This window comes from Biomphalaria glabrata, chromosome 2, assembly GCF_947242115.1.
Source record: "Biomphalaria glabrata chromosome 2, xgBioGlab47.1, whole genome shotgun sequence".
Taxonomy (NCBI): domain Eukaryota; kingdom Metazoa; phylum Mollusca; class Gastropoda; family Planorbidae; genus Biomphalaria; species Biomphalaria glabrata.
The window spans coordinates 22,450,883-22,460,678 of NC_074712.1; the positions used below are offsets into that span (position 1 = coordinate 22,450,883).

Sequence of the window (9,796 nt, forward strand, 5' to 3'; positions counted from 1 at the left end):
ACACTTCGTTACGTCATAGATAGGTGCAGTTAAAAACATTAGAACTTTAGAGGAAGAGGTGAAGAGTTACTTGCATACTTTAATTATTGTTAAAAATTTAATTTGGAGTCTATAAATGTTTGCTCATTCAGTTGTGACAATTGAAAGTAATGATTAAGAATACAGAAGGCAAATAGTTTCCAGTTCTTCTAACGACGTAGTGACTTCCTTGGACAACTCAAGTCAATAGCGTTGGGTCTAGTTCTCAAATCCACGTAGACGACTAACTGCGCGCTTGTATGGGTTTCGGCTAGTTCAAAATGTCTCAAACTTGTTGATTGCCTAGAAAAAGTAAAAACACTTCTGATGAGGTTCTGGTGAAGTCGAGCTTGGGGAATATTTTAGGAGGTGAAAAAAAAAAAGAATTAATAGATTGGACAAATAGTTTTTGTAGTTTAAAATAGTTACATCAGTATTTTAAATTGAAGTCATAGTGTACCAAGTGGCGTAGACACTACAGCATAGAGGGGTTCATTGCAACCGGGCACATCACCATTAGCACTAGGAACCCATAGGGGCCCTTGAAACAAAATTGAGCGTAAGAATTTAAATGTAATTAATTATCATGAGCTGCTTATTATAAGTCGTTACTGAATTGACTTAAATGACACCAGTAGCTTGTAAATGATAGTGGATCTCATCCATTGGAATACGTTTTCTGTGTGATTGTAGTGATACATAGGCCCAAACGTTTTTTGTGTGATTGTAGTGATACATAGGCCCAAACGTTTTTTGTGTGATTGTAGTTATATATAGGCCCAAACGTTTTTTGTGTGATTATAGTGATACATAGGCCTAAACGTTTTTTGTGTGATTGTAGTGATACATAGGCCCAAACGTTTTTTTGTGTGATTGTAGTGATACATAGGCCCAAACGTTTTTTGTGTGATTGTAGTGATACATAGGCCCAAACGTTTTTTGTGTGATTATAGTGATACATAGGCCCAAACGATTTTTGTGTGATTGTAGTGATACATAGGCGCAAACGTTTTTTGTGTGATTATAGTGATACATAGGTCTAAACGTTTTTTTGTGTGATTGTAGTGATACATAGGCCTAAACGTTTTTGTGTGATTGTAGTGATACATAGGCCCAAACGTTTTTTGTGTGATTGTAGTGATACATAGGCCCAAAGTTTTTTGTGTGATTGTAGTGATACATAGGCCCAAACGTTTTTTTGCATGATTGTAGTGATACATAGGCCCAAACGTTTTTCGTGTGATTGTAGTGATACATAGGCCCAAACGTTTTTTGAGTGATTGTAGTGATACATAGGCCCAAACGTTTTTTGTGTGATTGTAGTGATACATAGGCCCAAACGTTTTTTGTGTGATTGTAGTGATACATAGGCCTAAACGTTTTTTGTGTGATTGTAGTGATACATAGGCCCAAACGTTTTTTGTGTGATTGTAGTGATACATAGGCCTAAACGTTTTTTGTGTGATTGTAGTGATACATAGGCCTAAACGTTTTTTGTGTGATTGTAGTGATACATAGGCCCAAACGTTTTTTTCCATTATCTTTATATCACACTAACATGACTAAGTCTAGGCACGATAGAGCACACCATAGTTTTTGTTACCATAAGCTCATGAGTACCTTGCCCCGCTACTGGCTCGCACTGCCATCATTTCATTGCACCAGTTCCAGTTTTCCTTTCCCTTGTCGCATTCCAACGGGAGACTTCAAAATATGACTTTATTGTTTGTGATATCTACTTTATAAAAAACTTCAAACAAAATAACTTCACAAGTTATTTATAGCGAGTTTACTTCAACTCTGAAACTCCGTACAGAACACTGGAAGCTTGCAGTTAGTTTCTGTAACCTTTCTAAGTGTGCTCATTTCCTTTTCACACCGCTAAAACTAAAATCCGAAAATTCTCTATTTTTAAATCAATGATTTCTATAGTTCTTATGTTATGATGCTGTGATGTAATTTTAATTTTAACCCGGAAGCTAACCTGACCAGATCTCTGCTGGGCATGAGAAGCGTGTCACTTTCTTTCTTTGACCAATCAGGAGTGAACTCTATTAAAATCAGTCTAAAATCTAAAAAAGTTTTCAGCTTGAAGAAGAAGCCATGCACTTTCTAGTGACACTAGCCAATAGAGCGATTTAATTAGACTAAATATTGAGAGAGAAGTCATCACAACTTGATCTCAATATTAAAATACAAATTGAACCACGACATTAAAACGATTATGGAACTTGGAACTAAATATTTAATAGCTAGATCTCGGAGAGTAATCAAGAAAAGACTCAATGTAGCTACGAACTGAAGCCATTCATCAATCAAGACATAGAAGCAGCAGATTCAATCTAAATCTCCCAAGCAGGTCACGGAACAGTGAACTGAAATCCTCCCAGAGTAGACCACTCTCTCATTCTGACTTCTAAATGCTCTACCATTAAGCTACCAGGCCAAAAATAATCGCTTAGTAAAAGCCTTGGTTAACTAGAATTCATAGAGGTCTCCTTGTGGATTACAGCACCTCTAGAGACGGCCTAGGCCTAAGAGAACTCCCCACAATTTAGCGAAACGAAACCTACTTATCGCAATTTTATATTCCTTGTTTTATAGTTGCACGCTCCAGGGTTGGAATATGACGTCAAAACAAAAGTTTTATTGACATTTTACTGCGCTTGGAAGGGAAAAAAAAGGGAGAGAACAAAATAAAAGAAAGAAAGAAAGCAAGATTAAAAGTGGTGAAAGTAAATAAAAATGTTACCAAAAAAAAAAAAAGAATTAAATAAAAACATTGGAAAAAAAGTTAAACAAAAATAATAAAAAGAAAAAAAGAAATTAAATCAATAAATGAATAAAGCATAGAAAAAAGTAAATTAAAAATACATTATTATACAATTAAAAGCTAACTGTAATGGATAGATAGATACATTACGTAATGAAATGTACAGGTGTAACAATAGATTGCCTAACGAACAGACGAAAAATAAAGGCATAGATAACAGATAATTTAGATACATACATAGATCTAGATATTTTCATCCATAGTCAAGTGTAACCTTGTTTTAGCAAAGTTGTAAAAGTGTAATCATAATGCAAATTAGCGTTGTCAAAGCTGTTTGTTGAAGCATAAAACGATATATGTATATATATTTATATATCTCTAGAGTTAGTATATTATATTTGTAGACATAATTATATCCGTTTATGTTATTTATCGCATAAAAACAACTGATCAATTGTTGAATGAAACAAAAGATGCAGACGTGTTTGAAGCCCCAAACATCGCAGGCAAATGAAAACATCCACAACTCATTGGGAAATGTTTAGGACTGTTCCCGTGATGGGTATAAATAATCATACAAACAAAATACTTTTATCAAATACTAACTGATCTACTGCGTTTAGTCATTGTGATGTAATCAAGTCTGACTTGACCTGTTGGAACATGTGTTGAATGAGATCACACCTTTGAACAGTGACAGAGAGAGAGAGAGGTCAACGAAACAGAACATCTGTAGTACGTAGAGATAGTAGCCAGTAGGAGTTGCCTACAACTTTATGCTCTTAATATAAACTCTTTTGGTTTTACATGTTATTTATATATATATATTATACCTTCAAATATTGTATCCTGTCCAATATTCTATCCTGTCAAATGGCTGTTTCAGTTATTTTGTAAACATGTCCTTAGCAAGTCCATCAAGTGTACTGATTACTCCATTATGTTCCCCAAAGCCCTGCGATCCATGCAAATCTTCTAGTTGTGCCATGCTTTTTCCCGCTAAAGTAACGGTTTGCCCACCCCCCTCCCAGTAATTTTTAGTATTTGGACCAAAGGTTTGGAACCCTAACCCAACATCTCACAGTACATGACTACATACAAACCTTTTTAAAAATAGCGTCGCTTATGCTCTCCTAACACCTTCAGCCTACACTCTGCTATTGTTCTAGACATTCAATGATTAGTATTTCAATCTTAAACTTCTTCATTTAAACTTCAGTTTTGCTGATGGCAGCCACTTTAAGTTTATCTGGTCTCTTTATCTAATGCCAATGGCAGCCTACTAAAATTTCTAGTCTCTATAAAGATTTCCGGCTAGCGAGAGATAATTTCTGGTGGTGGAAGTAGGCTGGCTCCTGGTGAGCGGCTCTCTGGCGAACTATTGGCTGTAGATGAATACGTTTTCACAGGGTAATTACTGGAAGAAAATCTCTGGGAACAAGTTTGTAACTTTGTAACATTTGACGTTTTGTTTCTCAAGGACAAGGTTTTGCTAGACAATGTGCTGAATAGTGAGTATCAAATCGCTTGTGGGTTATTTTTGGGTTGTGAATTATTGATCGGAAACGAAAAACTTTTCTTGTCAGTATAAATACATCACTTTCTAAGAGTCCTAGGAATTTGTTTTGTCACGATACTGCAGTCAAACCAAGACACTAAGTCTGTTATAAAGTTAGTGGCCTTGTTATGCCATCAAAATTAGACCAAGCTAACTCATTCAAATGTATGTCTTATCACGTCAGATGTACGTCTTATCAGGTTAGATGAGCGTCTTATCACGTCAGATGTACGTCTTATCAAGTCAGATGTACGTCTTATCACGTCAGATGTACGTCTTATTACGTCAGATGTACGTCTTATCACGTCAGATGTACGTCTTATTACGTCAGATGTACGTCTTATTACGTCAGATGTACGTCTTATCACGTCAGATGTACGTCTTATCACGTCAGATGTACGTCTTATTACGTCAGATGTACGTCTTATTACGTCAGATGTACGTCTTATTACGTCAAATGTACGTCATCTCACGTCAGATGTACGTCATATCACGTCAGATGTACGTCATATCACGTCAGATGTACGTCTTATCACGTCAGATGTACGCCTTACCACGTCAGATGTACGTCTTATTACGTCAGATGTACGTCTTATTACGTCAGATGTACGTCTTATTACGTCAGATGTGCGTCTTATTACGTCAGATGTACGACTTATTAAGTCAAATGTACGTCATATCACGTCAGATGTACGTCTTATCACGTCAGATGTACGTCATATCACGTCAGATGTACGTCTTATTACGTCAGATGTACGTCTTATTACGTCAGATGTACGTCTTATTACGTCAAATGTACGTCATCTCACGTCAGATGTACGTCATATCACGTCAGATGTACGTCATATCACGTCAGATGTACGTCTTATCACGTCAGATGTACGCCTTACCACGTCAGATGTACGCCTTACCACGTCAGATGTACGTCTTATTACGTCAGATGTACGTCTTATTACGTCAGATGTGCGTCTTATTACGTCAGATGTACGTCTTATTAAGTCAAATGTACGTCATATCACGTCAGATGTACGTCTTATTAAGTCAAATGTACGTCATATCACGTCAGATGTACGTCTTATCACGTCAGATGTACGTCATATCACGTCAGATGTACGTCTTATTACGTCAGATGTACGTCTTATTACGTCAGATGTACGTCTTATTACGTCAAATGTACGTCATATCACGTCAGATGTACGTCTTATCACGTCAGATGTACGTCATATCACGTCAGATGTACGCCTTATCACGTCAGATGTACGTCTTATCTAGTCAGATGTACGTCTTATTACGTCAGATGTACGTCATATCACGTCAGATGTACGCCTTATCACGTCAGATGTACGTCTTATTACGTCAGATGTACGTCTTATTACGTCAGATGTACGTCTTATTACGTCAAATGTACGTCATATCACGTCAGATGTACGTCTTATTACGTCAGATGTACGTCTTATTACGTCAGATGTACGTCTTATTACGTCAGATGTACGTCTTATTACGTCAGATGTACGTCTTATTACGTCAAATGTACGTCATATCACGTCAGATGTACGTCTTATCACGTCAGATGTACGTCATATCACGTCAGATGTACGCCTTATCACGTCAGATGTACGTCTTATCTAGTCAGATGTACGTCTTATTACGTCAGATGTACGTCATATCACGTCAGATGTACGCCTTATCACGTCAGATGTACGTCATATCACGTCAGATGTACGTCTTATCACGTCAGATGTACGTCATATCACGTCAGATGTACGTCTTATCTAGTCAGATGTACGTCTTATCACGTCAGATGTACGTCTTATCAAGTCAGATGTACGTCATATCACGTCAGATGTACGTCATATCACGTCAGATGTACGCCATATCACGTCAGATGTACGTCATATCACGTCAGATGTACGTCATATCACGTCAGATGTACGTCTTATCACGTCAGATGTACGTCATATCACGTCAGATGTACGTCTTATCTAGTCAGATGTACGTCTTATCACGTCAGATGTACGTCTTATCAAGTCAGATGTACGTCATATCACGTCAGATGTACGTCATATCACGTCAGATGTACGTCATATATACGTCTTATCACGTCGGATGTAAGTCTTATCACGTTAGAATACATTTTACAAACAATTGACAAAATGGAGCTTTGTGAGGCCCAAGTCTTCCTGAGATTGTGTGTGATGTATGTTTGCTTTCATGCAAATCAAGAAAAGTGACTCCATCGACCTGTCGAATGGAACCCTGGCAAGTCGAGGACATAATTGCATCATAACATTAAAAAAAAGAACTTACATTTAACTTCCATGTCAACTGAAGCAGTAAGGGCGTACCTAATCCACTAAAGCTGATAGATATAGCATCCAATATAAGTAGCCCAGAAATTCTACTTTATATTTTCACAACAGAAAATGCATGACTTTGTTACACTAAAACAGTAAACATCCAAGTCGCCCTCTATCCTCCTTTTAAATGTACATGCCTAAGTTTTACTCAAGGCTATTCAAACAATATAACATTCAATGAAGGCGATGTATCCATAGAGTACACAGTTGAACGCATCGTAAATCACTTAGATCTAGATACAACACAATATTCGAAGAGACTGGCGCGCGCTTCATTCTGTCTATAAACGCTATTATGATACCATACGATTGGTGCTGCTGGAAAAGTATGGAGCTACAAACTGGTCAGGTTTTCACAAAAAAATGCAGGCATATGCTGAAAATGATATTTATGATATTTTAGAGACAAGAGAATAAACTTTTGTAGAAACTAGTCTATTCAGATAGATTCAGTGCTCTAAAGTAATTGGTTGTATAGAAAAGTGTACATATTTTGCAATTTCGCTAAAAAAAAAACACATTTGGGAACATGTGGATCCAGAACTTTTGAGTGGGGACATTTTTTTCAAACCCTAATCCTAACGTCCAGTAAACCCTAACCCTATGTGTAAACGCGCACACACACTGTATTACAATTAGAGCAGTGCTCTCACTCAATCTTCAGCAAACAGTCACGTTGCTAGCCCTTCACTAGACAGCTCCTGGGGGAGTTCGTGGCGGAGCACTGACGCAAAACATTTTATTTCATTCTTTACCGCAGAAACGCATTCTCCTGATATCTACGGCTCATTATTCATCCTATTAAAAAAAAGCAGGTCTAATTAAGTAAAAGAAAGCAGCGTGGCTCAAGGGTCAGTACTGAAGTGTGACTGATATTCGAGGCATAAGTAGCGTGATCTTCATAGGGTGTATTGATCGTAATATTAGAGTCATGTTAAGAGAGACCTTTTGTTATAAGCCTGCTTTGGTCAGAACTATGGTTAAATGCTCTTTGGATATTCGACCGTTTTGACGCGTGCAAAATGTCGAATTTTTAAGAATCTTTTGAACAATGTTTAATTTTTAAAAAAATTTAAAATGAATTTATAGGCCCTAGCTACACTGCAAATTCAACCAATTTGATTAAGATTAAGGCTTTGAGGGTCACCGCCAAAAAATAAAATTGCTTCGAATAATAATATCTGAATAAGTCTTTCATTTATAACTGATTAATTGTGTTCAATACACATGTTTGTAACTTCGTTTTGTTACAGAAAAATAATTCAAAGCTCTGAACACACAAAATGTCGTACTTTTCGGATTCAATAAAAAATGTTGAGTTATTGCCCCTAAGTGATATCTATAAAACAGATCGGAGCTAGTCAAAGTAAAAGGCGACTAGGACAAAATATATTTGGGTTCGGATCTCATTTCTTTTGTTACTCTGATACTTAAAAGTTTCTCATGAATTCTAAATTTTCCAAAGCAATCCCTTTCTTAAAATAATTATGACAAATTCATGCGCTAGTCCATAGAACATGTCGCCTGAGTTGACTATTTCATGCGCTATTCCATAGAACATGTCGCCTGAGTTGACTATTTCATGCGCTATTCCATAGAACATGTCGCCTTAGTTGACTATTTCATGCGCTAGTCCATAGAACATGTCGCCTTAGTTGACTCTTCTGTTTTAAAACGTCATGTTTTTGTCGGAAAAGTGGTGGGGGGACAGTAAAATGAAAACGACTAATCCTCTTAATTAATGCGAATGATTGGATTTGGCATTAAATACTAATGGGTGGGGCGACTCGATAAAAGAATTAAATGTAAAATAAATATAACTTATATTAGTCACACAGAGTTTCCTACAAGTACGCATCTTGCGTATTTTGTACGCAAATGGACACGAAAATACGCGAGTACGGTTTATCTTCTGAAAATACGCATTTCCCCCTCTAAAGCAAACCCCTCCCAAAAAAAATCATATATAGATCAGTGCGTCAATGCCTGGAAATGGACTTTTTAAAATTAATCTACCACGAGATAGTATCGCTTTTTTCCGTGAGCGCTTACGCGCGAACTTTTAAATGTTTACTAAATCTAACCGATTTAAATAAAGCGGAGTTCTTTTCAATGTGCCAGTTTATATGAAGCCTTGAAACTGATTAGGAATTTATTGATTGATTAGTTTTAATTCATCTAGACTGGATTTAGAACAAGATCCAGAGATATTTGACGATGTCAGGCCCTTATAATAGAATCTACGTAAATCTAGATTTAGAATTAGGATCTAGAGATCTAGATCTAAATTGATCTACATTATTTATAGATTTAGATATAGATCCCGATCTAAATAGACTCAATAGCCCAGCTTTTAAATTAGAAACAAGTTCAATGACTAATTAGTATTATCTGCTTGGAAAAAAATCTGTAAAATGTTTGTTATGAGTGATTGTAGAGGATGCTAACGCTTTCATTGCTATCTCTGCAAAAAGTAGTCTGGAAGAAGAGAATCTGATTTTTTTGTTTTCAAAATGTGCTCAAATATTTTCAGTGTCTGGATAATTTCTAAAGAAATTAAATATAAACAAAACAAATTTTATAGAAATGGATGTCACTGATCCAGCTAAGGGAACCATTAGATCTGGTTGAAGTCTAATTTCACTTGTAACAAAAATTCTTTGGAATGAATTTTCTGTTCAATGTTGAATAGACTGGAGGCATATAACCTTATGCTGTGTTAGCTTTAGCATTGCTACATTTTGTGTATGTCACGTGCCTGAATGAGTATATTTCTTCATATTTAGGAAAATACACATCTGCCCCTCAAAATACACATTTCCAGGTCTGGGAATACACATTTCCCTTTTAGCATGTAGGCATCTCTGGTGACTGATTTTTTTTTTGGTAAAAAAATGTATCTCTTTACTAAAATACAAAAGAAAAACTATTGGTTTCGTCCGGTGGATGGGGTGGGGGGGGGACGCTACCACCTGGTACCACCCTCTTTCATTTTAAATTTACTAATTATTTAATTTTTTGATTACAGCGTGGTGTGACATAATATACACATGGGTTCACATATTAATCAGTACACACTGTACATCTCTG

General features: G+C 36.4%; 1 protein-coding gene across 1 annotated transcript in view; it reads right to left on the reverse strand.

The window, feature by feature from the left end:
• LOC106062913 (atrial natriuretic peptide-converting enzyme-like) overlaps window positions 1-6,955 on the reverse strand; it is a 195,208-nt gene extending 188,253 nt beyond the window's left edge. The window contains exon 1 of the mRNA XM_056019653.1: window positions 6,657-6,955. The gene's annotated coding sequence lies outside the window, so the exon portion shown is untranslated. The remainder of the gene's footprint in view (window positions 1-6,656) is intronic.
• Window positions 6,956-9,796: the final 2,841 nt, after the last annotated feature.